The sequence below is a fragment of the Rissa tridactyla genome, chromosome 4 (assembly GCF_028500815.1).
Source record: "Rissa tridactyla isolate bRisTri1 chromosome 4, bRisTri1.patW.cur.20221130, whole genome shotgun sequence".
Classification (NCBI taxonomy): Eukaryota; Metazoa; Chordata; class Aves; order Charadriiformes; family Laridae; genus Rissa; species Rissa tridactyla.
This window is the reverse complement of record NC_071469.1, coordinates 18,725,061-18,741,636: the sequence shown is the minus strand read 5'-3', so window position 1 is coordinate 18,741,636 and position 16,576 is coordinate 18,725,061. Positions and strand designations below refer to the sequence as shown.

Here is a 16,576-nt window from a genome sequence, read left to right as displayed (position 1 = left end):
CCAAAGCTATCCCATTGCCATCCTCACCCTGCCAAGCCGAGAGCTGGCCAGGCTCTCATCTCAGAGCTGAAAGCACCTCCTGCTTTGAGCAGCTTGGCATACATCACAGAGGACATGTCACTCTGGAAGGGAAATCTAGTCCTACTGATCCTTCAAGGGCCCTTGCTGCCCACTGCCTGATATCCCCATCAGTTGCTGCACAACCCCATGGGGCCAACAGGCTTATCTTGGGGATCTTCAGTAGCTTGTTTGTCTTTTTGCAACAAGGGCAGACAGAGGCAGCCCAGAAAGGTATGCAGTTAGATATTTCTGCAGGGCTGGTCCAGCTCTCTCCTCCTAGGACACCAAACACCATAAATACCTGCTGGGTGCATCTGCAGACTCCTGGAGAAAGGGTCTCCAGGACCTGCGTACTATTTTCCCACAACACCTACATGCTAAGTGAAAGAAAGCACAGGATTAAGCTATGGTTTTTCAAGGCTGCAGATAAATACACCACCATTTCACTTCTTAAGGACAAACCCAAGTGACATGAGTTTGTCCATCTCAGCAGAGCACCAGGGACAGTCACGGGTGAGGCCAAGGCTGGTGAAGCAAGCACCTAGCAAACACAGGGGCAGTCCGCTGGCACCTTCCCAGATCAGTGTCATTAGTCCTCCATATTTAAATGACAAATAGGACCCCTGGCCTCACCGAAGAACAACGATATCGCTGCCTCCTGGCAGGTTTTACACAGTTTCTGACGATAATCAGAGCAAACTGAGGTGCAGGTGCAGATCCCAACACAGGTCTCCCAGCCAACAGAGGCCAATGTCCACAGTTACGCCACCCTATGCCTGCTGAAACTCTGTCCCTCCTTAGGAGACCCAGAATTTAAATCAAATGCAAGGGGCTATGCTGCTTTTCCATGGGATGAGACATCCACCAGGGCAGTAACATAGGCTTTGCAAGGCTTTTCTGACCTGGTTCGAGGCTTGCTAAATTTCCTATATGCACACAATAGCTAAATTGCTCACAGGCTTGGGATGAATTAGCACTTGTCAGCTCAGTTTCTACCTCTGATGACAGCGACGAGGCGGCACCAACTCCAGGTTTCGAGGGGTTACCTTTATCTAGAAAAAACACACAAGACAGGCAAAGCTCAAGGTGATGTTCCTGCCCCACTCTCTCCTTTTCCATTGGGGGCTGTAATTCATTACCAGGTGGTTTTGTTCAGTTAATCTTAGGTGACACGGGGGTCAAACAAAGTGTTTTGCAGGTCTTCCTCCATCCCCACCAGCTGGACAAGCACATGCCCATTGACTACGCCGAGCCACAGCTTGCTGGTCAAATGCCATAGCTCTTTTTGTACGAAATCCTCCAGCCTAGCCTCTCCACTGAGACTGGGTATTGCATCATTTTGTAACATGGGCTTTCTCTCTTAACCTGTATCATCATTGCTCTTGTGGGTGGCAAACTAGATGAACTCATTCACTGGGGGAAACAAGCAGCAATATTCCCCTCCCCAGCTCCAGGCAGACACTAAAGCACGATATATGTATTTTTTTAACCCCAGTTTAAAAATACATCATGACATCCACCCAGAACTTCAACATCCTCCAACTCGTTTCCACGCCAGCAGGTCTCACTTATCCCTGTTTCTGCATCACACAACAGAAAGCATGGTTGATCGCTCCAAGCTTTGCCCCTTCAGCCCCTGGTTGACCCCTCAAGCTAAGTAAGATCAGTTCAGTCCTCCTCACCTTCCTGCCTGTCCTGCTGGACTCCAACAGAGCTCACGCTTATCTTTATATGACCTACTGCTGAATGAACCTTGCTCAGGTGCCAGACAAAGAGGCAGCCAAGCTCAAAGCAGAAGGGATTGCGAGGATGACACAGAATTACAGGCATCAGCATTCAGCAAGCAAGCGGAGAACACGCCGATCTATTTTTAATGGTACAATGCAAGTGCTTTACAAAAGGATGTGTCTGGGGAGATTCTGCCCAGTCAGAGATTTGCATTCGGGTTTTTTGCAGCAGTCAACTTCGCTCGGTCCGCGGGAAGCGTTTGGTCCCTTCACCACCCCATAGAATAATTCAGACAGCCCGGGCTCAGTTTCAGCTGGAGGCTTGTCCCTCCGTGTCACCTTCCTGCCCTGCCATGTCCTTCTGACTTTCCACGAGAAGCACTGAACCTGCGGTAAGCAATAAGGTGTAAAGGAGAGCTCCAGGTTTGCTTGGCTTCTGGGTCTCAGCCCCGCTGAGCTAGCAAAGCTGCCGGAGACATCTCCGCGAGGTCCACCGACAGCAGCAAAGCGGTTAACGCAGTTTTTCACAGGCTAGCTCCCAAGTCGGCAGTGCTGGCACCCTCTCCGCACCAGCCCTCTACTCAACAGCCTCAAGTGCCAAGCGAGGCTCAGGCTGTGCCCATCCGCTCCCCACGCAGGGCTGCCGGCCAAGGCAGATGAAGATGGCATGAATAACTCCACTCAGGCTATGGCTCAAGGAGGACCAGGCTGCCTTCGCAAGCTTGGAAATGAGGGTCGTTAGAGGCAACGCAAAAACAATCCGATGCTGTAGATGCTTCTTCGTTGCTTCTTTTCAACAGCCCCAGAGACTGATGGATCCTCTTTGTTTGGAGAAAAGATTGCCTGGTGTTACCCAGGAGGGGCTGGATTTCAATGGGAGACGTGCGATTTAAGCAGATGCAGGTTTAATGTGCGGGAAGGGCTTGACTCGCTTGACAAAAAAAAACCTGCAATCACCTAATAAACGGACTGAAATTTCTACCAGAGCTTCTGCTGCATCAGCTGAATTACCATGTGCTAGCTTTAGACAGCAGCACTCCTCAAAGAACTAAATCCCTTATTGAAAAGAATCAAAAAAGGCGAGATGAAAAGCTGTGGATGCGGGCACGCTGCGCACCTACGTGCTGGATGAGTAACGTGGGTAGGCAGAGATGATCCGGAAAGACGCACTGCATCATTACAGGGCTGGGGGAGGCGTGCTGTGGAGGGGAGGATGCCAGGGTCATGCTGTCATTGGAATCTCCATACGGGATCAAAGCAGTGGGCCACCTTCTTTCACGTCCCCTCACCATCACTGCCTAATAACAGGTATTTTACAAAAGCCTGGGAGAAGCAGAATGGTGGATATTTATGGAATAGTCATGGAATAATTTAGGTTAGAAGGAACCTCAGGAGCTCATCTCATCCAACCCCTCTCTCCCTTAAAGGAGAGCTACCATCAACATCAGAACAGGTTGTCTTGTCCTTCTGGTCACCAAATTGTTCCCAGTCATCAGCAAGCTCAGAAATTATGCTCCCCATAACTCAGCATGCAGAAATGCTACACAGAGAGCCTCTTTTGCAAACTGCGAGAGCACCCTGAAGGGCTCTGGAGAAATTCCTGAAGAACACGAGGTCTCTGCCCCAGGAGACCTGAAGGCTTGGTTTAAAAAAGGGACAATGAAGCCAGACAAGTCATGCACGCACACATCAGGGTGGGCAAACAGGAGGGCTTTCCAAGCACAGCAAACAACATGGAAAAAGGCGTAAGAGGAGTGGGAAGAAAACAGGGAATCAAGGAAGGATTTTCAGCCCCAGACAAGTTGCTGGGATGCTCTTAATTTAAGTCAGTGCAAAATGCATCACTTCACCTTCATGCAACACAGTCCCTGTAGTTCTGTGCTGTTATTGCTCCCTGTTTGCACTAGGAGAGTCTCCAGTTTCCAGTGAGCATCTCCAGGTTCTCCTCTGATCCCAGCCTGTGCTACCACTTCACCTACCTTCTGAAATATCAATCTTTTAAGGCATCATGCAAACAAGCACTACCTGTCACTTTAGGAAACTGGACGTCCAGAGCAGCAAAAACCCCACAGAAGCCCTGGGTAAAGCATAGGAAGAAGCTCCCTGCACACCAGCTGAGATTACCTTGTCCAGCTGGGTCTAGAAAACCTCAGAGGAAGAGACAAATAGCAGAGATGGAGCAAGCCATCCTACAGGAGCCATGGCTGTCTGCAGCACATGCTGGGCAGGGCTCTCCCTTAATCTTACGCTCCTTGATTGAGCAGAGATGGTTGAGAGCCAAACGAGCCTCTTGGACAGCATTGAAGCAAAGGCTTGTGGTAGAAAGTCTACAAACATCTCTTGGAAGATCAAGAGGTAAGAGTTTGTTTTCCTTTCCACGAAGTCATGCTAAAGAGGAGAAGGGGTGACCAAGGCACCTGCCATGGCCAGAGCTCAGTATGTCCCACCATGGTCTCAGCTGCTGGTCCACTTCTGACCGAGCATCTCTCCCATGGGGATGTGACATATTCACAGGCCACGGGGGTCTCCCCATCAACAGAGGAGCAGGCAAAGCCATCAGGCCATCACCAGGGTGCAATACACCACCCGCTGTCCCCACGGGAACCTGCACTGCCACTAATCACAGCGTTAAGCTCTGCCTGGCTTTGAGGGCAGCCCCCAATACCATTAGTGCAGAGCATCTCGGCACAGTCAGTTTTTACCCCCCCCCACATTCCCCTGGCTATGTTATTATCCTGAACACAAAGTACGCCCAGGTCTCCTGAGCAAGCTTGAGAAAATCTTGAGCAGAGAGCTCATTTAGCTTCTTATCTGATGAATGCTCCCAGGCCACTCACCTACCCTCCCCAAGCCTGCCCATAATTACGTCAGGTGCCTCCTTCCCACTCTGCATCAGGTGGGACAGGTGTATCTTCAGAGAAGAAATGTAAAGCTTGAAAAACAGGTTTTAAAACCCAGAGGGCATGGGGATGCACGTTGAAGCTTTCCCCACAGGATGACGGCACTGTCGCGCTGGCTGCGGGAGTTTCTCTGCATAGCAGCGAGAAAGAGAGCGGGGTGAGACCCAGCGGCTGCGCTTGGAGGACCAGGAGCTCCCGGGTATTTCTGCAGCCATCTCTGCCTTATCACTGCCATTAAACCCACAGCGGAGGGCAAAAAGGTCTACAAACTCTCCTAGGGCAACCTCCCAGCTGTCCCACCAGGCAGAGGGGACTCAGCATCTGCAAGCTCTTTCTCTTTATCACCTCCTGCCCTACAAGATTCCGTTCGCTGGTTCAGTATGATGGCAGCCTGCACCATAAATCAAGGCTGCCAAGCGCTGGAGCACCTCCTTTTCCTCCTTCCCTCCCTGATAGTGTTAACATGCTCTGCACCTGCCTGCGCCCAGGGCTTTGGGAGCCGAGCTGCGCACTGGAGAAACTAACCTCTGATCCCTAAGAACAGCCTCACTTAAAGGCAACGAAGCAAATCCAAAGAGGAAAAACACCTATACCACACTCCCTATCTCTTTCATGGATTAAAGCAGCTGGGGTAGGGATGGCGTGGGAACTCACTCATATTCATGCCCAGAGAAGTAACTTCTGAAATCCAGAACCACAATGGGTTTCCAGCCTTTGGGGAGGTCTTTTGGGGGGGGATGTGGCTGCAGGGGGAGAAGCCAGTTTTCTCCCACCTCCCAAGATCCAATTTGAGAGTATGGGACAGATAGTACTGCGAAGTCGTACCCAGCCCTTGGGGGTGTTTTGGTAGTAATAGTGGCATTGTGTTTAATTTTAGGTGAATTTAAGCTCTCCAAAGACAGGCACCTCAGTGGCTTTCTCAGCAAGGTGCCTGGCACCCAGCAAAAACACGCTCTGCAGACAAACACGGTGCAGTATTTGCAAGAATGATCTCCATGCAGAGCCCCCAGTGAACACTCCTAAGGACTCTGGCCACTTTGCTTAGCTCTCCCAAGCCTAGCTGAGGCTAGATTTTAAACAGCAATGCCATATCCAGGTTTTCCTTTCCTACTCCTTATCTTGCATCAAGGCAGGGACAACTGAAAGCCATGGGGGGCAAATCTTTTGGGTTGGTGTGAGATGCTGCCATCTCGGCTCAGAGACCCTCCAGTCCCAGGTCTGTGCTGCTCGAGTGTGTTGCCGATGGGCTGAGGGCAGGAATTACTGCCTACTGCCATCACAAAGAGGCGTTTGGGCATCCTTCTGCTGTTCATGCACCCAACTGTCCTCTCTGGTCCCAGCCATTCAGACAGTCCTATACATCCAGGCTTTGCCAGGCAAAATAGAGGACAAGGTACCTGCAAAGCCCTTGCAGGCATTTCAAAATCCCAAACACCTCCAGCTATGGCCAGGAGGGTTTTCCCAGTGCTGCAGCATATTTCATTTTGGGAACCATTACAAGCAAAACCAAAGCAAGCGCAGGAACCCCCAGCCAGACCCAAAACCCCAACAAACCTCTTCCGCAGAGAGAGTCCTCCTGGCACAAGACACCCTCCAACAGCGCGAGCAAACCCCGTCCGACAGAGGTGAGGCCAAACCCGTAAGCACCAATTCCCATGCATCCAGCCCTTCTGAAAACAAAGCTCTCCGCAGCCGCGTTCGGGCGCGTAGGCAGCTGTGCCCCCAGCCTTTCGCCTTAGCGCAGGAGGATGAGACAATGCACACAAACGTTAAACACCACTCCACGGGCAAACTGCTTTCAAGGTTAATATGGCCCCTGGACTGCCAGGCGCAATCCTCAGCGCTACCTTTTCAAGGCGTCTTGGGCATCCCGACCATCTTCTGGGGGGGATCTGCCTTTATACCCCAAATTAGAGGGAGACTGAAACCTCTGCCAACTGTTCCCAGCGCATTTGTCATCGCTAGCTGCTTGGGATGGGGACAGTCTCTTCTACACATGCTTATGCAGCGCCCGCCAGGGAGCTGTTGATAACTACCGCAATACGAAGGATAAACGCATCCGTGCCCAGCAAAATCCAAATATCCTCAACAGAACAGCACTGCACCGCGTCCTGCCTTCTAACGAAACCGCAAATTACTGACCTGTGCACAGAGCTCCCCCAATGCAAGCTGAAGCACTGACATCAGCTTTTGCTGTTGCTCAGGAATTTAATTCTGGGGGAGGAGAAAAGGGAGGGGGGAGCAGGAAGGAGAAGGAACTTATTTATCAATAAGGGAAATAACCAGCAATCTTTAAAAAACAACCAACGCTCAGCAACAGAAAGCAACATTTATCACTAAATAATAATTAAGGCGGGGGGGGTGTAGGTGATCAATCGGTCCGTGCACATTAGGGGAGGTGGAGGGGATTATTTTAAACGGGCAGCTTAACTCATTAATTGCTAGCAGCGCCTTTGGAGCCGCAGCAGTGAAGTGTTGCATGAAAACCCCCGCTGCTGAACACATGCCGGCTTCGTTTAAACGCCAAGGACACAGGGCGACACTCCAACCTCTTTCATCATCAGAAAAACCACAGCGCTGTTAACGCCGGTTCCTCAAACACCAGCCCTCAAAGCCCCCAAGAGACAACCCCTCCACGAGCGACCCCCGGCCCGGCAGGACACCGGGTATTCCCCGGAGCTTCCCAAACCCCCTCCTCACCTGCACCACCGCCGCCCGGCAAACGCGCACCGCGGAGGCGAGGGTGGGATTTTCAACCTCCCCCCCGCGAAAACCAGCGCGCGGCGCCCCCGACATGCGCGGCCGCGGAGCGCCAGCCCGCCCCCCCCCCCCCCCCCCCCATTCCCATCCCCGCGGCGCAGCCCGCTGCAGGGCAGCTCCCTCCCCCCCCCCATTTTTTCCTACCACCAGAATAATTCCAACACCCCCTTAAAAAACCAAAGCCCTATATCTACATATACATATATACACGTACATATATGTTTTCGAGCTGTCCACCGGGGCTGGGCGCGATGCCGGCTCCGCTCCGCACGTGCGGACGCGCTGCACCGCGCCGCCCCCCCCCCACCATGCCCCCCCCGCCCGCCCGTCTCCCCCCCGCGTTGCGCACAGACCCGGCGCCTATAGCCATCTATAGGGGGATGCACTGACCCGGCGCGGCGGGCGCGGACGGCCGCGCCGCTCCGCGGGCTGTCCGCTGGCGCGGCCGCTGCCGGCGCCGCAGGGCCCGCATGCCGCGGGGGGGGCGGGAACGGGGTGGGGGTTGGGGGGGGAGTGCCCGCTCCGCGCTCCTCCGCGCTGCTCCGCGCCGCTCCGCGCGCCGCCGGGAATGCGCCGGCGATGAGGTCATGCCTCGGGAACGGGAGGGGGGGGGGTGGGGGGGGGAAGGAAAAAAAAAAAAAAAGAAAAAAAAAGACAGCGTTGACGTCACCCGCAGCCAATCAGCGCGGGCGGCGCAGGGGCAGGGTGACGTCAGCCCCGCGGGCGCGGAGCGGCGCGGAGGGAGCGGGTGCTGCTCCCCCCTCCCGGCACGGCCCGGCCGTGCGGAGCTGCGCGGGAATTGCGCGGCCCCGGCGCAGCGCCTCTGCCTGCCCCCCCCTCCCCCCACCCCCGGCGACCGCGCTGCCTGCGCGCATCCCGCGCATCCCTGCCCGGGCGCTGGGCTGCGGGGGCGGCTCCCACGCCTGGTGGCTTTGGGTGATGCCCGCTCGCAGGGTGATGGGTTACCCCGTGGAGAGAGTGGCCTGAGCAGCGAAGGGCTTTTTTGGGGGGGCACCCTCCTGGGCGCTGAGGTTCCCAGGGGACACCTCCAGTGCTGCACTGCTCCCGGCAAAAAATGCGCTTTCACGTATTTTTGGTTCGTAGATGGTTCCCGGGCTGCCCCCCTGGGTGACGCTGAGCCTGGAGCTGTCCCCGCAGGCAGGGCCACCCCTCCTGCCTGTCACTGCACCCTGCCTGCGCTTCACATGCCGGCTCCGCACACCTCGAACACCCCGTTGCTGGTCGTGGAGCAGTGGGGTGGCTGCTGGGGTGGCCCCGCAGCACTTTTTCCCTGCGAAGCTTCCAAGCCGGGGAAGGACAGACAAAAATGCTACGTGGTCTCTGATGATGGCACGGCAAAGAGTGGCCCAACGGTTGGGCAGTTCAGGGGGAATCCAGCCCGTGGGTCAGTTGCTGACTGGGTGGGGTGGGCTCACCTCCATCCTGCTGCAGTGGCACGGAGGAGCCGTGCAGCCGGTTTGGCTAACACAGCAGGGGTTTTTCTCTGTCCTTGGCCCTGGCCTGGCAGCTCCAGCTTAGAAAGGGATTAGGGTTTAGAAGCTTAGGTTTTGCTGGCGCTTAGGAAATCAAGGGAACCTTCCTCCCTGCTGCCAATATGGATGCCGGATGTTTTAAAATTAACTCTCATCTCTCCGGACATGCAGCTCAAGAAGGGTGTCGAGCTATTGCAGTTATTGATGGCAAAATTTTCCCAGAAAGGTCATTTCTTGTAGACCACCGGAGATGTAAAATGCTGGGATACTGAAAATCTCACTCCCCCCATTCCATAAGCAGTGCTGAGTTCATACCCTTCTTCCACCACAGAAAATCAGCTCACCCAAAGCTGTCAGCAAGGAAACTTTTGCAAAACCAGGGCTACTCCACCTAAAAGGCATGGATTTCGGCCCAGTTACCGTAATCAGTGGCAAGATGCTTGGGCAGCATGGGCGCTTGCTCCTCTAGCATCTCTGGAGCACTTGGTCTTGGTGGGAGTGGGAGCAGGAGCGTGCCCAGCATGGCTGGAATGAAGCTGCGGTCTTTATTCCATTCTGCCTTTCCCACTGGGTTTCCTGCCCAGCTCCCTCTTCACAGCTGTGTGGAGCACCCTGACCAGGGAAAAATCAAGAAAATATTCTCTTGCTTCAGCTTAGGGCTGTTTCCTCCCTTGCCCAACACCCCTTTTCAGGAGTGAAACAGTAAAAAGAAGGGGAAAGGAATGACTTTGAAAATCCCAAAGCTTCCTCATAAAAGCTATTATCTCGGCAGAGAGCCACGAGCTCGCAAAGCCTGCTGAAGGAAGAGGATTTCAGCAGCTTCTTTCCAAACCCCAGTTAAAACTGATGTTTCCAACCCTGGGCCTGGCATGCTGCTGCCAGATGAGCATCCCGGATTGGCTGTTGGGAAGATCGCTCCCCAACTGGCCAGTGGCACGGTGTGAGGAAGGAGATGGGAGAAGGATGCTGGGCTGGCGGTAAGCAAGGTGGTGAGGAAGAGGCAGAGGATGGGGTGTCCTGAGGGACTGCCAGACACCTGCCTTGGATTGTCCATTCCAGCGAGAGGCTGAGCTGAGCTCCCTCTTGAGCCTTCATCTCTGGCAACCTTTCCCCAGCCACCCCATGGACCACCGGTGCATCCCTTGGTGATAGGGACATGGGAGATTTGACCCATACAAAATCCCTAATGGCTGCAAATGGGAGGAGATGCTCCATGGGGGCCAGGGACCAGTGGAACGCCAGTTCTCACAGCCATCAGGAGAGGCTCCAGCCCATGAGCCGTGCGTCTCTCCCACGCCCACTGCTTCTGTGCGACGCGCTGCAGCCAAGCGCCTGGTGGGGAGAAACCAAAACAAATGATTCACTGCTCTTAAACTGCTCCTGGGATCGCAGGGGCTGGGTAGCAGGCGACGACGGAGGCTTGCAAAACCTCACCTGCTTCCTGAAGCCGGGAGCTAAGCCCATTTAGATCCCAGTCCCGTTCAACCTGAAATTCTGCCATTGGGGTGCGGACCCGTGGCTACATGGAAGAGGGCAACCAGCCCAAGCGACGGCAGCACTGCGAGCGCACCCGGTCGGCTCTGAGTGACTCGTGTGGGCTGACCGGCGAGCAGCATCCCTATTTTCCCCTGGGGAAATTAAGCAGGGAGAGCCAGGGCAATGCTGTTATGGTCAGGCAGGCAGAACAAAGCAGCCTCACGCTCTGAGCTCCCATCTACCAGATGTGAATCTATTGTCTCAGCCCCGGGGCCAGCATCCCCCCTCTTCTCCCCATCACAACCATCACAAGTCGAGCAAAAATTATGCAGCAAGTTGCTTATTGCTAAAGGGAAGTGCTTTATTTCAGGTAAAGCACTTAGAAAATAATTTGCCCACTCTGTTTTTTCCTCTTTCCCAGGTTTCAGGTGCATCCGAAGATGGATTGCATCCCAGCTACATGGTTCGAATCCGAGTTACGCTTGTACACGTAATAGTTCTTGCGAAAACATTTTCCAGGCCCCTTAATTGCCATGGCAGGCCAAGTGCAGGAAAGCACGGTGAAGCCTCCTGCATCCTACAGGGATTAAAATCAGAACCTGATCATGAAGGAAACTAAAACTAGGAAAAAGGAATTGCTGCCAAACCAACTTTCTTATCCATCAAAAAGGAGAGACTTTTTGCCAATCTGCAATTACATTAAATGGTCGAATAATTTTTTTTCTTTTTAACCTTGCCTGCCTGGCGTTCAAGTGCTGTTCCTTGCACCACTGGCCGAGCCAGCCTTCCGTCGCCCTTGAGCCCGGCAGCGCCGGCTGCAGCGCAGGGTGCTGGATTCCCACCACAGGGGGTACTGGCACCTTGAAACGGTGCTGATGGCTGGAGCCAGAGTCAACCTTTGGGCTGAAGTGGCCCCACTTCTGCCAAGTGTGGTTGTTTCTGACACGTGTGTGCCTGTCACCCTCGCCATGGCATCCCAGAGAGGGGCTCGGCAAGGTGCTGGAGGAGGGGGTTTGCCAGGCTCTGAATGGCCCCATTTTGTAAAGAAACATATTGACTGCAGTGAACTGTGCACCCCACCATGGGAAGGGCATTGATCCCCTCTTTGGCTCCTTCCCATGTGATCCCCGGGAGCCAGGTCTCCATCTCTCCCATCCCATGGTTGGGATGGAGCCCAGCAGATTCCCGGTGAATCCCAGCACGCTGCCGTCCTCCTGCAAAGCCCAAAATGGTGCCACTCTTTTAGCGAAGAGAGATGATGTGCTTGAGCAGGCAAAAGGCACTTGCAGCATCCCCAGGCAGCCGTGTTTCTCACACAGGGGGCTGCCCCGGATCTGTCTCCGTTCTCCCTGGTAGAAAGATCTGCCCGTGCACAGTGTGGCTCAACACTTGCAGGGTGCGGAGCCGCGCGTGCATGTCGCAAAAGCAGCTACCGCGCAATTAATTGCAGAAGTAGCAGGCTGGAGGGCTGCGTGCTGTGCCATTCAGCTCAGCGCATGCTGCAGAAGCATTCATTCTGCGGCTCTGACTGTGCCGCGAGGCGCTGCTGCCAAAGGGAAAAAGGGAAAAAAAACCCCACCATCATACATTGAATAAATTCCCTCTGATTCCCTCCACCCCGAACGTGTCTGAGAAAAGCTGGGCAGGAGCGTAGAGATGTGCCAAACACAGGACACAGTTGCCGAGTACCAGTGTGATGGGTCAAAGTCAGGGGATGGGAGGGGTGGAGGAGCAGGACCTTTGCACCGGTACGAAGCAATTACGCTGGAGGAGCCGAGACTGGTGGCAGCAGCAAAGCCGCACAGAAGCTCTGCGGTAACACCCCTCGGGTGCAGGACATCTGCCTGAGCCCCTGCCCCCAGTGCTGAAAGAGTGTGCTGTGTTGGCACGCACCCGGGTTTGCCCTGGGCAGCGAGGGTAGGCGAGTGGCTTTGGTGTGCCTAGAAGCCGTCCGGGGTCACATTCACTTCTCTGAAGGCAATGTGAGGGGGATGAGAGAGAGGACAGGGACAGGGGAATGGGAGAGACACGGCGCAGTTTCATAGAATTGTAGAATCGCCTAGGTTGGAAGGGACTTTTAAGATCATCGAGTCCAACCATCAGCCTGACACTGCCAAAACCACCGCTAAACAACGTCCCTAAGCACCACATCTACCCTTTAAATACCTCCGGGGATGGTGATTCCACCAATTCCCTGGGCAGTCTGTTCCAATGTTTGATAACCCTTTCATTTCAGTATAGCCAAGTCTTAAAAAATAATCACTGCTCAGTGTTCCAGGAGAAGATATGGCCTTTCTTCTCCATATGTGAACTTGGGATGGGAAAAGCATTACCACTGGCCAGAAGGCAGCATGGAGCTAGGCTCTGTGCAAGGGTCCATCAGGTCTAGACCCTTTTTCTCTACTCCTGTGCTGGTTTTTCTTAGGCTGCTCACCAGTTGCTAGATTTTTTTTGTTTTGTTTTGTGTTTTGCTTCAATCATTTTCACTGATGAGAGCATCTGCTGCCATCTGTGCCTCCCCCTCCTCCCCCCGGCAGGCCTGCGCACCGCCATGGTCTGCCTGCAGAGCCGGGCGCTCCTGCACTGTCCAACCTGCCACATGTACCCTGCACAGGCCTGCCAGCATCCGGGGATGGACAGGAGGGAAGAGGCAGCTCCACCAGCACCCTGCTCTTCCCCTGTATCCGCTGACCGTATCCGGGCACGCCTGCAATTGCACTGGTCACAGGACGCCCACCGTGCCAAGGTCCCAAGCAAGCCCAGGACCTGGTGGCATTAAGCAAGGTTGCAGTTCCTCCTCTGAGAAGCCAGCAACCGATGAAACAGTGTTGGAGGGGAAAACATAGAGGTGAAGGGACTTTGGTAAAGTCACCCAGGACATCAGCACATGGCTGGGAAGAGAGGCCAGAGCTGCTACACGCTGGCACTGTGACTCTGCCTCCTGGCCAACGGAGCACCTGCAAAACAGGGTTATGATGCTACAGATCGATGTTGGGTTTTGCTGGTGGCTTACACACCCTGCAGAAGAAGAGAGGTTGCCATTTGCATCTCTCTCTGGCTGTTAATTTGGGTAGCCAGGCTGAGGGCTGCTCCAGCCCTGACTCACCACGTCTTGCCTGCACACCTGGCAGCTCACCCCTGGCGTGGGAACCGGCGGATGCCGGCGCTGGGCCGGAAGGTCGTTACCTGAATTAGCTCCAGCTCGCCATGTTTATTACCACCAGCCCCTGGATGTAGGACAGCTGGTGGGGTCGCATTTACCAACCAAACCCAAACCAGTTCACCCCAGCTGGGATTCGATGCGCCGCTGCCTGCAAACTGGCTCGGCGGCATTTGCACAGGGGTGGTGGCATCGCCAAGCCCTGCGTGGCAGCCGGGGCAGCGCCATGGGCGAGTGCCGAGGCTTGCGTAAGCGCAGCGGGGTTTGCTCACAGCCGGGCCCCACTCCCGCCCCTGGCACTGCTTGGCCCCCGGCCACCCCTCCCTGCCAGCATGGAGCGTAAATGTGTAACGGCGCCCGGGCCCCAGCGTGACGCATGCGTCCTGGCTGGCGAAGGGCCACATCCCTGCGTGGGGCTGTCGCTTCACCCCCACCTGCTCCTGGCTGGTTTTAGGGTGCTGGTGCCACCCCTCACCCCACTTCTGCTTCTTGCATAAACCAGCACTTGCCCTGCATGGGGGCTTGTATCTCCCCGGCCGTGGGGTTTGAGAGCGGGGGGAGGGATGCGTCCCGGCTGCTCGGGATGAGCGGGGATGGAACCCTGCTCCCTGCAAAGAGCAAGGGTCCCGAAGCCTCCTGGCCTGCCCAGAGGCCGCGGGGATGGGCGGCACGGCGGCGGCGGAGCGGCGGCGCGGTGTAAGGGGGCCCTCTGCCTGCCTCCCGCAGCACGGCTCCCGGCAGGGCAGCCCCGGCTCGGTTCGGGCAGCCGGTTCCCTCCCGCCGGGACCTCCTCCTGGGTGCTGGGGCTGCCGTGAGGGTTCCCCCCCTGGAGCCATTTCATCCCTGGGTTAGCGACCCCCCCTCCCCGCAGCATCTCCTCCCCGGGAAAGCACACCCCTCCCCAGTCTCGGTGGCCTGTCCCCATGGTCGCCCCAAACGCCTTTCGTGTCCCAGGGGCATAAACCCAGCAGCAGTATTTTAGGCGCAATCTCACAATGCCGACTAAAAGTGAACAATCACTACCGCCCCCCCGCCCCCCCCCCCCGTCCTTCCCCGTCCTTCCCCGTCCTTCCCCATTTCTCCCCTCGAGCTAAAGAAAAAGCAAAAAGAAATCCTCATCAAGCTGTCAAGCTCAGTTTCCTGAAGGAATACAATTAAAACTCTACATGGCAACATGACCGTCAGTTCTTCCCCATCTCAAAAGCTGCCTCTCAAGCAGCGTTCGGCTGTTCCTCCCTTCCACCCCCTCCTCTCGGTTTTCCTTATCCGCCGCCGAGTGCAACAGAGGCTGTGGCTTCGCAGCCAAAAAAAGGTGCGATTTGGAGAGCGCGGTGCAACGTTGCGAATGGCAGAAGTGAAAAGGCAGAGAAGCAACCCTCGAAAGCCTGCCTTCTGCTGCATCGGGTGTCAGCCTTGGCAAAACCTGAGCTTCCAGAATTTTCTTGCAAAATTAAAAAAAAAAAAAACAAAAACGCAATTAGAGGACCTGTCAGATTTGGCTGCTGCTTTTCTTTCCCTTGTTCCCTCAAAATGAAAAGAACTTCTTTCGTTCACTTAAGAGCAGAATCAGAGCAATCTGGGATGTACCTGCCTGCCGGTATGTGGGGACGCAGTTTTACCAACGCAGTTTGGAGTTCCCTGACACTGGCAAGATGAAATGAATGCTGACACACTTGGAAGACCTCTGCATGAATAAATGGCTATTTTTTTTCCTAATCAAGCTTGGAAATCTATGTGTCCCCCACCAATCATTTTCCCCATTTGGGGGGTGTTTTCCTACTGCCGTGAGTTTGGAGGGGCTCCATTAAAATGGACGTAGGGGCACTAAGAGAGAGGAGGGGAGAGTGCAGGGGCTTTGCTGCTCCCAGCCCAGAGCCGCCGGTGGAGCCGAGGCGATGCCTGTGGTGGAGCTGAGCATCTGCCTGGGGTCAGTCATCCCGTCCTCCAGCCATGGGGTGACCGCATCTTCCTCTGCTACTCTGTTCTTGTCCAAGGCAGGTCTGGGTGGACCTCCGACCTGCTGCAGCACAGCAATTTCGGCGTTCACACCTCCTACAACGTGGGCAACAAATAATAAATATGATGGTTACTAATAATAGCCCACCCTCTCCGTCCCTGATGGTTTATGCATGCAAAAATGCTGCAGAGTCAGTTCAATATTCCCCCCGGTTCATTAAACCAGCATCCATTTTCCTGCAGATAAGACGGTCCGTCAGGGGAAGGGATGATGGTAACTCATTTGTCACACTTGTTAAATGTAGGAAAGGCTGGCTTTGGGTCACTTCCAATTTTGTGTCAGCTCTGCCTTTATCTGAGCAGCCCCACGCCTGCACGCCAAATAGGGAGGCTCTCTCCTGCGTGGCATGGGAGATGGGGATGGCAGCATCGTCCTCGCAAGATTTCGCAGAGCTGGGGGGGTGTGTGTGTGTGTTGGTGTCTTCAAGTGCAAAAGCACTTGCAACATGGCTCCAATGAGTCCCAGCTCATAGAGAGGAATGCGCTTGTTATTGAAAGAGGTGCCAGGCATGTTGGTCCTGCAGTGACCTAAATCTGCGTCTTTGAGCCCCCAGCACTGTGTGAATTATCCCCTAAGCCCATCTTGCCAGGCTTGTGTTTAGGTTGCAAAGTTAGAGAGTTAAAATGGACACCCGAATGGTGAAGGATATTGAGCCAAGACCTTGGGAAGGGCCAACGTGAGCTCATCGTAGGTACAGGGGGAGGCAAAAGGTGGTGCAACCTCACCTCTGTGCTCCTCCTAACCCTCGGAGCATTTTGGGGTGACTAGTCCAGGTCTTGCCTAAACTAGCATCATCCCAGCAGGCTTTAATTTGCTCCAATTATCAGGTGCCAGTTCAGGGTGGCTGCAAGTCATTTTGGCTGCACCCTCCTTGGAGGCATTTCCATCGTGACAGGCCACCTCCTTCCTCTGCCAGGGACAAGGACTGGATACAGCCCCTAGATATGTTAGGATGGAAATGTCGATGGCTATGACCCCTCAGA

General features: G+C 54.8%; 1 protein-coding gene across 4 annotated transcripts in view; it reads right to left on the bottom strand.

Annotated features, from left to right (window-relative positions):
* Positions 1 to 8,899, bottom strand: part of DUSP8 (dual specificity phosphatase 8) — a 43,367-nt gene extending 34,468 nt beyond the window's left edge. The window contains exon 1 of one of the 4 annotated variants that reach the window (XM_054201045.1): positions 8,884 to 8,899. The gene's annotated coding sequence lies outside the window, so the exon portion shown is untranslated. Of the gene's footprint in view, positions 1 to 6,829; positions 6,898 to 7,661; positions 7,727 to 7,837; positions 7,928 to 8,883 lie in introns of those variants that run through there. The other 3 variants (XM_054201043.1, XM_054201044.1, XM_054201042.1) reach the window with 3 other exon arrangements.
* Positions 8,900 to 16,576: the final 7,677 nt, after the last annotated feature.